General features: G+C 42.0%; 1 protein-coding gene across 2 annotated transcripts in view; it reads left to right on the top strand.

The window, feature by feature from the left end:
- Window positions 1-1,631: 1,631 nt before the first annotated feature.
- Window positions 1,632-13,929, top strand: part of LOC137335149 (tumor protein p53-inducible nuclear protein 2) — a 36,200-nt gene continuing 23,902 nt past the window's right edge. For both annotated transcript variants that reach the window (XM_068000287.1, XM_068000288.1), the window contains exon 1: window positions 1,632-1,719. The gene's annotated coding sequence lies outside the window, so the exon portion shown is untranslated. The remainder of the gene's footprint in view (window positions 1,720-13,929) is intronic.

The following is a 13,929-nucleotide window of genomic DNA, read 5'->3' on the forward strand; positions in this document are numbered from 1 at the left end:
CTTCCCAATGTTGACGGAGGATGTGCAGATGGTGAATGCAGCAAGGGCAACAGCGGGGGAGGGAGACAGTGAATGATTTTTTGAGAGCATAAACAAAGGCAAGGGAGCAGTTTATCAGGCCTCAAGCAGCACTGGTGTTGGGAGAGAGGAAGTTTGAGAGTGAATCAGTAAGGGAGCTAGGGGAGAGTTTTTCCAGGAGTGGGTGGTGAAAGATTGGAGGAAGGTGGGCGGAATGGGAAATAAGGCAGTGGTCAGAGATAGCCTTGTTGGTGATTGTGACCTTGGGAGCAGAGGCACCATGAGAGTTGGTGAAGTCAAGGGTGCAGCCATGGGTATGGGAAGGGAGCTTTCTAAGGGTGAGACTGAGCGGGGATAAGAGAGCAAAGAATCAGAGGCAAGGCAGCAAGGGGAGTTAAGGTTTCAAACAGCAACACTGCTCCTTTAAAGCAACAAACAGCGCCACTCATTTCAAACAGCTGGGTTTACATTCTGTGTCATTGTTTTTGCCCATAAAAGTCTTGCTATTGGCAATGATATGACCTTGACATATGTTATCTTCTTGCAGCCTTGGCACGGACCTGGCAGTAGGTCACTTGCCTGCTATGTTGGAGAGGAAGGGGAAGAGATGCATTAAAAACCCCCCCACACCCACTTGATATATTAGAATCTCTTTGAGCAAGTCTTTTAACACCCCAGCAATGCGATTCGGCAAGCCAAACGAGACAAAGTGGGGTAAAAAGGGGACTGTAGTCCACCATTAAACAAATAGAATTTAAAAGTGGAGACCTTCAATTCACAAGAGCGAACACCACTAACCTGCACAATTCGTTTGAATTAAAAAAAAACTCTGCAGCCTTTTGCAAAATAACTTTGTTACCCTCCCACCCCACTAAGGGAAGCAATGCACATAGTATCAATGTAGCAACCTCTCATTGACAAAATGCAGGGAGTTACACTCATGAACGAGTGTTCAGGATCACCCTGCCACTATGCAAAGGCCGCACCACAGCTTTTTAGTGATCTCTGAGCAAACTGCCTTTCAACTCCCCCGCGTAGTAAGCGGTACTGGGGACACCCAGGACCTATCGCTAAGTGACGTTCAGCTCTGCAGCCTAGCAACCTCCATTTAAGCACATAGGGGGTAGGAGAGGAGGGAGGGGAGGGGGGAGGGGAGGGGGGGGGGGAAAGAGAAACAATTGTTTTTTAAAAGAAAAAAAACTATTTTTTTGCATTGAGAAGTATGAAAAACGGTGCATTTAAATAAAAATGACATCATGCATCACTCTGAATTCACGCCTGAACTCCCTTCACACACACAAAAAAAAATTGTAACTGCAAAGTCACGTGGGCGGGCGAGCGGGAAAACGCCGCTGATTGGTGGGGAGGGGAGGGTTGCGTCACAAAGAGGTCCCGCCCACCACTCCGCCCGTCTCGCGGAGGCCGATCAGCTGTTCAATTAAATTCCAAAATCTGATACACTCCGCGGGATCAACTGGGTGTAAAATAACAGATGACAGGGGCAGTCTCTGTGGAGCCTTTCTTCTAAGAAGAACATACATCTTTTTTTTTTTAAAAAAATATAAGCAGACTGTACTTTTTTTTTGGGGGGGGGGGGTGGGGGGATTATCGATGTGTTCTACCTCACTTGAACCGTCCGTGTAGTTTAATTTTTTTTTTTGTTTACAAACAGACTGCAGATACTTGACACAAAGAAGGCAGGTAAGGCTGAACAACGTTTACAATGATTCCCAGGGCTGTGACATCTATTTCTTTGTGTGTAAGGTCGGCTTTTCTTCTAATTATAACGTTTGGGTTACTTGGGGATGCAGTTGTTTGAGGTATGTAATCAATTGTGGGGTTGGGGATTATTATGGATTTTCCTTTAGAGTTTTAGCAACGATTTTTTTTTTCTCCCTGGAAGAATGTTATTTTTTTTGTGTGGAAATTAAGTTTTTTATTCGGTAATGATATTTATCGTTTTATTTCCCCTCTTGCTACATTTATAATTTGTCATTACTGTGACCCCTCCCTCCCTCCCTCACTCCCCTCACTCACTACTCCCAGATAAAATAAGAGAACCGTTTCGATGTATTATATAAACCTCCTGTTTTCCCAGTAACTCGCACACATCGACCTGAAGTGTACATTTCAGTATTGATGTACGTCAGAGTATGTGTTTATTTTTAAATTATATATAAATATCTGCTTTTCCCCAGCGGGATGTTAACTCGGAAGCGGATTAACTGTTCCAGTCATTTTATTCTTGTGTTGACATCAAATCAGGAAATCTGCTAATTGTAATTGAGACTCTCACATACAGAGCTTTTTTTCCTGATCTGTAATGTTTTTCTGTTGGTTTGTTTCAAGCCCGGTTTGCTCTCTTTCCATTGTTAAAACAGCTGATTTTGCCGGTGTTGGATAGTTGAGATTAGTCAATAAGGTGACGTGAAGGTTATTAACATAAAACACAGCCGCACAATGACGTGATCGTTCTTAAAGGGCCCATCTCAATTTCTCTGGCTCATAATCTGCTTTGTGTTTATTTGCATCTTTTAACGCTAGGTTTTCCAGTACCTATTAAAATAGAAACGGGAGTATCCCTTTAAAAGCACAGCGATCGAATTACCTTAATACACGTAGCTGTCTTACAGTTTAGGAATTAAAATTCCTACAGTGGAGTAGTTTCAGCTTTTGAATAGGAAAATACAGGCGAAAACGTTTGTTATAATTTCACAGTTAAACACCATAATTTTTCACAATTTAAGAAAAATTAGGAGAAATTTTGCTCGATTCATTATATATATATAATGATCATCTACCCCAATATTGATTGAAATTAAAATGTACAAAACTTCTTTTCCCTTCCCCTCCTTCACCACCCACCGAAAAAAGTGAAGTTAAAATTTGTGGAAGTTTTCAAGCCCAATGCCAGGGCCCCAGTGGAAAATAAAGTTTGCTACTTTGGAAAATGTTGATGTATAAAAAAATGCAACCATCCCAACCAGTGTAGTATTCCTTGGTTAGTAGGGGGGAAATTGGACTTGGTTCTCAATTATACTCATGGTCATATACCCAATCACTGTCCAGGCTTCCTATCTATAATGCCCACTTCTTATCTATAAGCTACCAGAGGATGTCAAGCATTGGTGCAACCACATCGTGGTGGTGTGTGTGGGGGAAACATCAGGGGTAATTCCGGGATTTCAATTGCAGGAAGGAACTCGTGTTTCCCTCTCATTACCTTTCTCTCCTTCCCTACTTGTGCCTACTGTGTTGGCTCCCCATGGAATTGTACCCCCAGTAAAGAATTTGCTGTTGGGACGGGAGGAAAAAGTATTGGCAAGGAGGGAAAAGATAGGGGAATCGTGACTTAAGTGCATTTCCAGGACCACTGTCTATGTTGACGAAGTAAATCAAATACTGTCCTTTATTTACATGGGATTCTGGGATTCTTACCATTGCTTTGAAGATTGCATACTGCAATTCTGTGCATTTATAACTGGGCCTATTGGCTTATGGTGACTAAATCTAATTCGGTTTATTGCATTGGATTCTGGATTTATCAAGGATATTTAGTGGTAGTTTGGTATCATAGTCTATGATTCTGTCCATTCTTCCAATTAAAAACTGCAAATCAGTGGCATAGCCCAGTTGTAAAAGGCCAGGTATGGATTGCCAGTGACATTGTTATTTCCTTTGATTACCAAAGCTGTAGCTGGTTGACGTACATTCAGTGAGTTAAACCTTGAAAATTTATAGATGTTTTCAGTTGCCAGCGTTGACCAGTAGACTGCTTTGCAAGATGGCGTTCTGGGCTAGTGAATGAAGCATTCAGTGACATAAGCAGCGTCATTGCCTCTGCTGCCATATTTTTTTTAATTGAAAACACGTATGAAAATAACAGCAATAATGGGGTGAGAACTCTGTCTCAAGAAGTTGTGTTGCATAAACCTTCTGCAATGGCTGTGGTGTAACAGTGTTTTCAAATCAGCCTGCAGTAGTCGTAGTGCCCATAATTAGAATTTGTGGCATTGGGTTTTATGCCCCTTTGCATGACTAGTGCCTGTAGCACTTTTCAATGTGAAAAATGTATCACTAGAGGCTTCACATGCCAATGGATGGGCGCACTGCGATAATTACATAGAATGAACAGCACAGAAACAGACCATTCAGCACTAACTGGTCCATGCAGATGTTTATGCTCCACGCGAGCCTCCTCCCACCCCTCTTCATCTAACACTATCAGCATTTCCTTCTATTCCTTTCTCCCTCTTGTGTTTATCTAGTTTCTCCTTAAATGCATATATGCTATTTGCCTCAACTACTCCTTGTGGTAACGAGTTCCAGATTCTAACCACTCACAACTGTACGGCTTCAGAGGGCATAGTGTGAGCTAGCATCATGAGTAGGGGTGGCAAGTGTCCTTCTTTGAAGGACCTGAGTGAACCAGTTGGATTTTCACAACAATCTGGCAGCATTCGTGGTGCCAGCCCACAAATTACCATATTTTATTGAATTAAATGGCCATGATGGGATTTGACCTATGGATCCCTGAGTTGCTAGTCCAGTGTTATAACCGCCACACTACCATACCCTATGTTTAACTAGTCAGGTATGGGAAACCACAGGCACGAATCTGCATTGTAGCACTCTATACGGCCTAACTGATGTTTTTATCAGGCACGTTGACTGCTCCCTATAGTGTAGAAAGTGTTTTGCAGTGCTAGAAGTATTGACGTCACAGTTGCAATACTTTTTTAATGATGGGTTAATTGTGGCACGAATGTTTGACTTGATTTGCATATTGTATGTGAATGAAATGGGTGTAGGTAGAGAACTGCTGAAGGCAATGTTTGATCTGTTTGTGGCCTTTAATATCCAAATGATGCAACTTTTTGCAATCGTTAGCTTGAGAAAAACAGTGATTCAGAACAGCATGTAACATGGCTTAGATCTTTCATCATCTAATAGTTTAATGATTTATACTAGAGTATCTACCATGGCAGTGCTCAAAGTAAGTCAGAGGATATGCTGTTTTATAATGAGAAGTGTTACACCATGAAATGTACAATGTAATATTATAGTTAAAATCCCCTGGCATTGCTCACTGACAAAAATTAGGAAAAAAAGTTTATCTATGCCTGTAACTGTGTCTCTACTAGTCTCCCAATCCTAATTCTCTTGTTCTCGCCCTCCCTCATTGGATCACATTCTTCCTCTCTCTCAGGCTCCATCTCCTCACTCACTCACTCTCTCGATTGTGCACTCTCGTTCTCTGTTTTGCTCTCTGATGCATTCCCCCATGTACGCTTGTGTGTTTTTTCTCTCTCTCATTCTTTCTCTTGCGCAGTCTCTCTCTTTTTACACATCTCTCCTCCCTTTATGCCGTCTCTTTCTTCTGTACGTCTAACACAGTTTCTTTCTTTCCTCATTCTCAGGCCTCTGGATGCCTCTCAAACCTTGACTCTATGTTTTGTATTCCTTTTCATCTCAGCTGTCATTTGGGCTCCACAGAAAATTTTAAAAAGCTCTTTTGATTACAACATGTTGATTGATGTATTCATTTGTACCATTCATGGTATGTATGGTGTATTGCAGTAGTGAGTGAACGTTACTGAGTATTTTGTTAATGACTCTGGAGACAGATTCCAGGGAATCACGGTGACCTTAATGTACACTGCACTGCTTCCTTGCTGTATTGGATTTTGGCTGTGCCATTAGAGTTTTGGGAATTGCCCTATTTGGGAGAGCTAGAGAGCATTTTTTAAACTGCTGGTGCTGAAGAATACATTGTGTCTCAGAAAGCAGGACTGATGCAGATACCTCCAGAAGTTATCAAGCCTGCAAGAACGTTGCAGGCACTTTTCTAAGTCTTCAGCTGTGCCGTGCCTTCAGCTGCCTTGGTCCTGAAATTCCCTTCGTAAACCCTTCCGCCTCTCTACCTCGCCTCCTTTAAGAATCTCCTTAAAAGCTACCTCTTTAACCAAGCTTTTAGTCACCTGTCCTAAGATCTCCTTATGTGGCTTGGTGTCAAATTTTGTTTGATAATCACTCCTGTGAAGAGCCTTTGAACGTTTCACTATGTTAAAGGCACTATACAAAGTTGTTATTGTTCAGTGCAGTACAACAAAAAACACATGCACTCAACAACTCTGCTTGTATAAAGTCAAAAATGTTAGTTTGTTTGTCAATAAATGCCATCTAAAAGACATGTCGGCAGTTTGTCAGCATGTGGCCAAATCAGGAAGTGTCTGCAAAAGTGAGAATTGCCAATGTTTAGCTCATTTGAGTGTCTATGGTTTGCTGAAAAGTTTTAAAAACATATATATAAAGTGCCCAGAGAGCTCGGAGACTGCCTGAACATTTAAAACCAAATCCTGCATCACACTGCATTGCATTTATGCTCCACACAGTTCCAAACTCCAACAGTGTGAAACAATTTTTTGGAGGAGCCTGGCTTTAATGTGTTTTAGATTTAGATCAGAATCTGGATCTGGAGTTCATGCTGCTATTTCCTATTGACACTTCACAAGTGGTGGTAAAAAATATTTTCTGTCCAAGTTAGTGCTGAAGGGGCAGGAAGAATGATTCATGGCTTTTGAGTTCACTTCCAGTTTGCCTTTCTTTTAAAAAAAAAATGTTAAATTTGTTGAGTGTGTTTGAGGTGCAGTTACTGTTTTACAGACTACCAAGTGTATGGGCAATGTCCAGCATTTCCATGTAATGGAATGATGCAGTCACCACAGTAAGGTCAAGTTTACTCATATGTTGTAAAGTGCAGATCTTTGCTCATGTTGGCTTGAAATAAATTTCAGATGGTGACAGCCATTTTGAGTTGCAGAAATTCCCACGTCCTGAATGAACTCTTGGCTTATCCGTTATGTGTGTCTAGAAACCAGCGGCAGCTGGAGTACACACCATATGCAAATGTGTACACTTTTATCCCTTTTGAGGTCGCAAATCTTCCATTCCCCTTCCTGATGTGCTGCTCTTTGCCTCTCCCCTTTTTTTTGCCAGATCGGGAATTCCCACCTGAATGGTGGGGCACAGAGTCTGCTCCCAAAATGAAACAACGTTGCCAGAAGCTGGAGCTGGAATTGGCACTGCGGCCACAGAACTGAGGGAGGAAAAAGAGTGCCTGCATGGGCAAGGAGAGTGCCAGTCACTCTCCTCCCGACCCCCTCTCTGTTAATGTTGGCACTCTTCTTTCTCCCCAGCCCAAAGCACCAGTTCCAGCATGTCCCCCTTCTCTTCCCTTTCATCTTTCCCCATTGCTCTCCCTTCATTGCCATCTACCCTTCACCTTCCATCAGTCTCCCTTTTTTTATTTCCATCACACTAACTTTTTTCACTGCCATCTATTCTTTCCCTCCCCCTCATTCCCTCTTTCCCCCCCCAACCTGAGTCAGACAGCTAATGTACTGGACAGGCCCCGCTCTCATGAATGATCCCACCTACAGCATACAGAGGAGGCAATCCTGGCTATTCGTGCTGAGTGGAGAGCAGAATTGCCCAGTGCATAAGCCAAAGTCTGGGTGGAGGGAGGTGGGGGGAAGAATGGGACTGAGGAGCGGAGGGCGGTCTAGCTAGACTGAATTGTGTCAGCAAGCTTGTGACGATTGGCATGTATACATTGGGGATCCGATCTGCAAAAAAAATAATAGCCTCACAGGGAGCCTTTTGAGTTCAACAGTTGAATCCAAGTTCTGGGATTTGATCAGAAGGAGGACTCTAATGCAAGGCTTATGTTTCACATGTAGGGATTCAACACTGACTCTGAAGGGAATGTGGGGTTAAAGATGGTCACAAATTGCTAGTCCGTAGCCTTTAATATCCAAACAAATTTCTCAGCAAGGGTAACTGACCCATAACTTTGCTCATATTTAATGTTCGCACTTGATAGAATTTGCCAAGTTCCTTATGCTTTTTCCATTTTAATTATAAATAAACGTATCGGTTATTTTTAGCCTGAAAAAGCTTGATTCATGTGTCATATCTGCTTATTAGAAGAATGACCAGCGTAGCGCAAAACTAAATTGAATCCAGTAAGCAGATCATGTAACTAAGGTAATTGTTAATCCTTAGGGTTACACAGCTCTGCAAGGGAAGATTACTAAAAATGTACAGCTCCAAGATTGATTTTGGGGTGTGGGGGGGGGGGGGGGAGGAGGGGGGGTTCAGAATCACTTAAAAGAACTGGTGTGAAACCAATGAAAGGGAAAACAGTCCTGTCGAGCCCTCAATGTTTTACCTTTTTAAGTTTAAAAAAAACTAGAAAGGAACACACTACCTAGCATGACATTGTATTGGCTGAGATTTCATCTGAGGCCATTTAAACTTTCCACTGGTGCAATGAGTCATTTTGGACTTTTTTTCTTTCTTAAATTGAGCTAAAGAGTAAGGGCCATAGTACGGGGCACCACCAAGGTTGTGAACCAAACAGGAAGTAAATCAGGAAGCTGTAATTCACCTGAAGATTGTAGGAGGAAGAAAAGTCCTGAGGGATATACAGAATCCCATAGTTTTGAAGCTCTGGAAAATAATGAGTTAGAGTAGGAAAGAAGCTAGTTCATGAAGACTCAGGCTCACAACACGAGACAAATGTTCTGAGCGTAATATTTTTTTCAAAAAAAATTGCACCAGATTCTTATTTGTGAACTAGATTAACCTCGGGGGTCATAGCTTGAGATCACACACAACCTTGTGACTGAAATGTGGTCTGTCACAGTGTTGTATTTTGGGTCCAGTTGAATTTTGTGTACAAATAGCTACTGGAAAGAAATTATATACTCAAGTTAATTGCAAAACGACTTGCATGTTACATGGGATCCTTGTATTTTCTGACTCTGCAACTGAGCAGTTTGCTTAAAGCAAGTTTAGTTTAGTAAAACTTTGGAAGGGTTCTACCTATAGCCAACAGCAAGGAGCTCCCATGATGGGTCAGTGGATCAATGCACTGCATGGTGTTGCATAAGCCAGGGAGACTAGGAAGGTCCTAGGTTTGCTCCTTGTTCAGTGCAGAGTTAGCTAGTCTCGGCCAGGGCAGCAGAAAGGGGGGATTGCAATTGGCTTCAGTAGTCTGGGCTAAGGCAGGGAAAAAAAATGGCCAGGGTTCTTGTTGTTATCCAGTGATAGCTGCTGGAACACATGTGTGTGCAGATGTCATGGGAGGAGGCGTAGGTTGGACTTTGCTATGAAACCCTCCACACTTGACTGTTCCATGGACACAAAGGCCTAGGTTTTCCAAACGTGACGATGACAGTAACCCATTCAGTTTAAATGGGTTCCATTAGCATTACAGTCTGAAAATAAATCCAGGCTATGTTGCCCAGGCTTGCATGTGATGAGTGGCCTCTTGGGTGAGCATTGGTGGCCTTGTATCCCAGCAAGAGTTGGCCCTTTAGGAAAGGGTTGGAATGAGGAAAAGGAACAGCAAAGGGAGCAAAATGTAACTTTTCTGTAGTGGTCTCCTTAAAAGCCTATTCAGTCTAGATTGTATGTCCTAGCAGTAGTAGCACAATGTAAATGGAAACCTGCACCTTTAAGTCAGAGGCTTGTGACCATGTAAAGCCTCCATCTCTACATTATGAACGCTGAGTGCAAAGCCATTCAAAAGCAGCAAGTAGAAGACCTGCAGTGATCAGAATAGAAGCTAACCTATAAAAGATATGTTTTTGTTTAAAGTGCTTTTTTTTCGCCGCTGTTGACAAAAGTGTCAATTAAAAAAATATTGCAGTTTGCAAGCCACACAATTCAAAGTTTTTTTGCACTACTTTTTGGGTCATGACTATGACTTTAACCTTTTAAGTGTTTGTTCTAGTCACCATGGCATTGTCATACAAAGTGTTGTATTAATTCTACTGGAATCAACCACTCCCTTTCTCCTGGAAAGAATTTGCTTTGTTAATCAGATTTAACAGCATGTGAAACTCTTTATGGTGAAACAAAGTACTAATTATAATGGGATTTATTTTTGAGTCTTGAACCAGTCTGTGCAGAAACAAAATTCCTTTGTACAAAATGTAGTAAACAGTCTGTGGCAATAGTCTCTCTGTCTTATTGTTTGTTTCACTCCCAAGTGTGATATTCAGATGTTATCTGGAGTTTCATATATATCTTGCAACAATTTCATTATTTAAATGCATGTGATCCATTGCCCTTGAACACAAACCACTAATGACCTTCCAGGCCTGTCCTGAGAAAAATAGACTGTAGTGTATTGGAACGTCGATGTGCTGTGGCTGGATGTGGATTTATGCATTTCATTCCCAACACACTGATTCCCAACTGGCCATGCTTCCTGGCAAAGCCAGAGTAGAAGCTGGTTGTTTGCTCCAAGGGTGGAATGAGTTGCCCTGTGTACTGCCTTGTGGCTGGTTACAGAATGGCATCAGAGGACCTTTTTGCATTACAATTATTAATGAGTCTGCAAATCTGCCTTTAGATAAAGGCTCCCAGTTCCAAGGCAGCAAACATAAGGAACTGACCCCACATGTTTGTATTCTGGGTCTCTGTATTACACAGCAGAGCCCAGCAAGCCTTAGCCAAGTGTAAAAAGTAGAGAGATGCGCACAGCAGTTGCTTGCTCCAAACAAGAACAAAATAACACCTTTCAAAGAGGCAAGTTGCTTTCGTGCCCTCCAGTTGGCTAGGTCATGATGCATGGCATGGAGCGACTTGAAGAAAGGCTGAGGAAATTTATTTTTGATAGATAAATAACTTATCAAGAAAGATATTCTGTTCCCATATAGTACAGCTATGGTGCATCAATCAAGAAAACCCTGGGGTTCCTCAAAACAATTATCTATTTGCACAATAACTTCATGTGCATGACCTGGTGGAATAAGTGGGAAGTGCTGAATGACAAAATATTGTTAATGCAAATGGCATCAGCACACATGCAAATGATTTAGAAGATTTTCCCAGAATAAAAAGTTCCTGTTTGGAAAAGGGGGATAAAGCTAAGGAAGACAGCAAAAATTAGGCTGAAATGGGTAGCGATGGAGAGGCAGGAGGCAAATATGACTGGTCGGTCGGTTTCTGTGCTGTAAATCCTACAGACATTCAGCCTAACTGGTCTATGCTCCACACAAGCCTCCGCCCACACTACTTCATCTAACCCTATCAGCATATCCTTCTATCCCTTTCTCCCTCATGTGTTTATCTAGCTTCCCCTTAAATGCATCTATGTTATTCATCTCAACTACTCCATGCGGTAGCAAGTTCCACATTCTCGCCACTCTGAGTAAAGAAACTTCTCCTGAATTCCTCATTGGATTTATTAGTGACAATCTAATATTTATGACCCCTAGTTGTGGACTCCTCCGCAAGTGGAAACATCCAGTTTGGATGGATGGATGGATGGATGACCAATCAATGAGCGAAGAAGGTGCCAAGATATATGGAGGAGACTGGGGAAATAGTGGCAGCCCTTCAGATTTCCTGACCCTTGACTGAAATTTTATTCAGATTGCCCGTCCATGATGCTGCCGCTGGATGGAAAAGTGGAAAAAACTTCTGCCCGCTTAGAAATGCTTCTGTCCAAACATTTCTCTCGACACGGTCTGAGAAGAGCACCCCTGCTGCACCAGTGTGTTCCTTCCTGTTTCCCACACCAGCCATTCTGAGTGTGATGACCAGTTCTGTTCTGGGGTTTCAAAGCCATTTGAAAGTGGATTAAGACACTCTAAACCCAATGCTCATAGTTTTCAGAGAGATGATACTTAAACCCATCAGTCTGAGCTTGTTCCTTTTGCCAACTGGAAATTTCTAGATGCTTGCTCCTTTTAAGTTCATAGAATCATAGAAGTTACAACATGGAAACAGGCCCTTCGGCCCAACATGTCCATGTCGCCCAGTTTATACCACTAAGCTAGTCCCAATTGCCTGCACTTGGCCCATATCCCTCTATACCCATCTTACCCATGTAACTGTCCAAATGCTTTTTAAAAGACAAAATTGTACCCGCCTCTACTACTGCCTCTGGCAGCTCGTTCCAGACACTCACCACCCTTTGAGTGAAAAAATTGCCCCTCTGGACCCTTTTGTATCTCTCCCCTCTCACCTTAAATCTATGCCCCCTCGTTATGGACTCCCCTACCTTTGGGAAAAGATTTTGACTATCGACCTTATCTATGCCCCTCATTATTTTATAGACTTCTATAAGATCACCCCTTAACCTCCTACTCTCCAGGGAAAAAAGTCCCAGTCTGTCTAACCTCTCCCTGTAAGTCAAACCATCAAGTCCCGGTAGCATCCTAGTAAATCTTTTCTGCACTCTTTCTAGTTTAATAATATCCTTGCTGAAGGGCTATAAATCCTGCAGCCCTATACTATTTCCCCCTCCCCACCAATGGATGAACTCCCAATGAGAGGCATTTCCCATCCCTTTGGATGGCCTGAATTATTAAAAACATACCCTGGGAATTCGCTTGAGGTCAGCACACTACAGGTTGGGCAGGTACAAATTGTGTGTTACCTACATTTACCAGATTACAACAGTGACTACACTTCAAAAAGTACTTTGTTAGCTGTAAAGCGCTTTGGGACGTCCTGAGGTCGTGAAAGACACTAAATAAATGCAAGTCTTGCTTTCTTCTACCCAACTTCCAGACGGGCTTACACCTGACTAGAAAATCTAGGCTGATGTTATCTGAGACCTTCTATCAGATTCCAGTCTCTGATTCACTACCACCTATATAAACCATCTGGACACCTCTAGTAGATTGCAGCCTGTAACTTGCTCTCGGGTATCAATATTCATTGTATTACATGCTGCTTCCGGTTGTGACAATATTCTGCGGCGATGACACCTCATCACAGCTACAGTATTGTTTTAAAAAAAACAATTCTCGGTGGAATAATATAATGGTGTAACTTGGGAATCGAGCAACATCATAAACCACAAGACCTTTGTTTTGGTGGTTGCTCTTTTTGTATATTCTCACTCTTCCCTTGGAGAATAGTATGAAGTAGTGGAAGGATTCACAGGCTGATTAACAGTCTGACAACCTGCAATGACATAGGAGCTGTGGTATCTGAGCAAAAAACAAATCACTTGCACTACTTATGGTTAAATGTAATGAATCTTACAACACCGGGTTATAGTCCAACAATTTTATTTTAAAATCACAAGCTTTCGGAGATTGTCTCCTTTGTCAGGTGAGTGAGTGAGTGTCACTCACTCACCTGACGAAGGAGACAATCTCCGAAAGCTTGTGATTTTAAAATAAAATTGTTGGACTATAACCCGGTGTTGTAAGATTCATTACATTTGTCCACCCCAGTCCATCACCGGCATCTCCACATCATGGCTACTTATGGTTGGAATAGAAGTAGTGTAGATGATTGGAAATGAACTATAAAGAACAACAAATTCCTTTTAGTAATTGGATATTATAGTTCTACTGATATTCACTATATTATCAGAGCTGAATTACTACTGAGTGAATTACTGCCAAATGTTTATTACCCTACTAGTGAATCTCCTATGGTGTTGCTCATGGTTAGTTGGACATGTCTTTTAGCTGTTTGTGGTAACACCAAAATGGTGGATGGCTAGGATATGCCTCCAGTGGTGGGAGGACTGAATAGCAGATGTTGATTACTTTTTAAAAATTCATTCTGTGGATGTGGCCATCGCTGGCAAGGCTGGTATTGCCCAACTCAGTTGCCCTGAGTTTGATACAACTGAATGGCTTGCTAGGCTACTTCAGAGGGCAGATAAGACTCAACCATGTCGGTGTGGGACTAGACATATAGGCCAGACTGGGTAAGGATAGCAGATTTCCTTCTCTAAAGGACGTTAGTGAACCTGTTGGGTTTTTTTGACAATCCAACAGCTTCACCATCACTTTTATTGATACCAGCTTTTTACTTCCAGATTTTTAAAACTGAATTTAAATTCTCATGGTGAGATTTGAACTCGTG

Source organism: Heptranchias perlo, chromosome 19, assembly GCF_035084215.1.
Source record: "Heptranchias perlo isolate sHepPer1 chromosome 19, sHepPer1.hap1, whole genome shotgun sequence".
NCBI lineage: Eukaryota > Metazoa > Chordata > Chondrichthyes > Hexanchiformes > Hexanchidae > Heptranchias > Heptranchias perlo.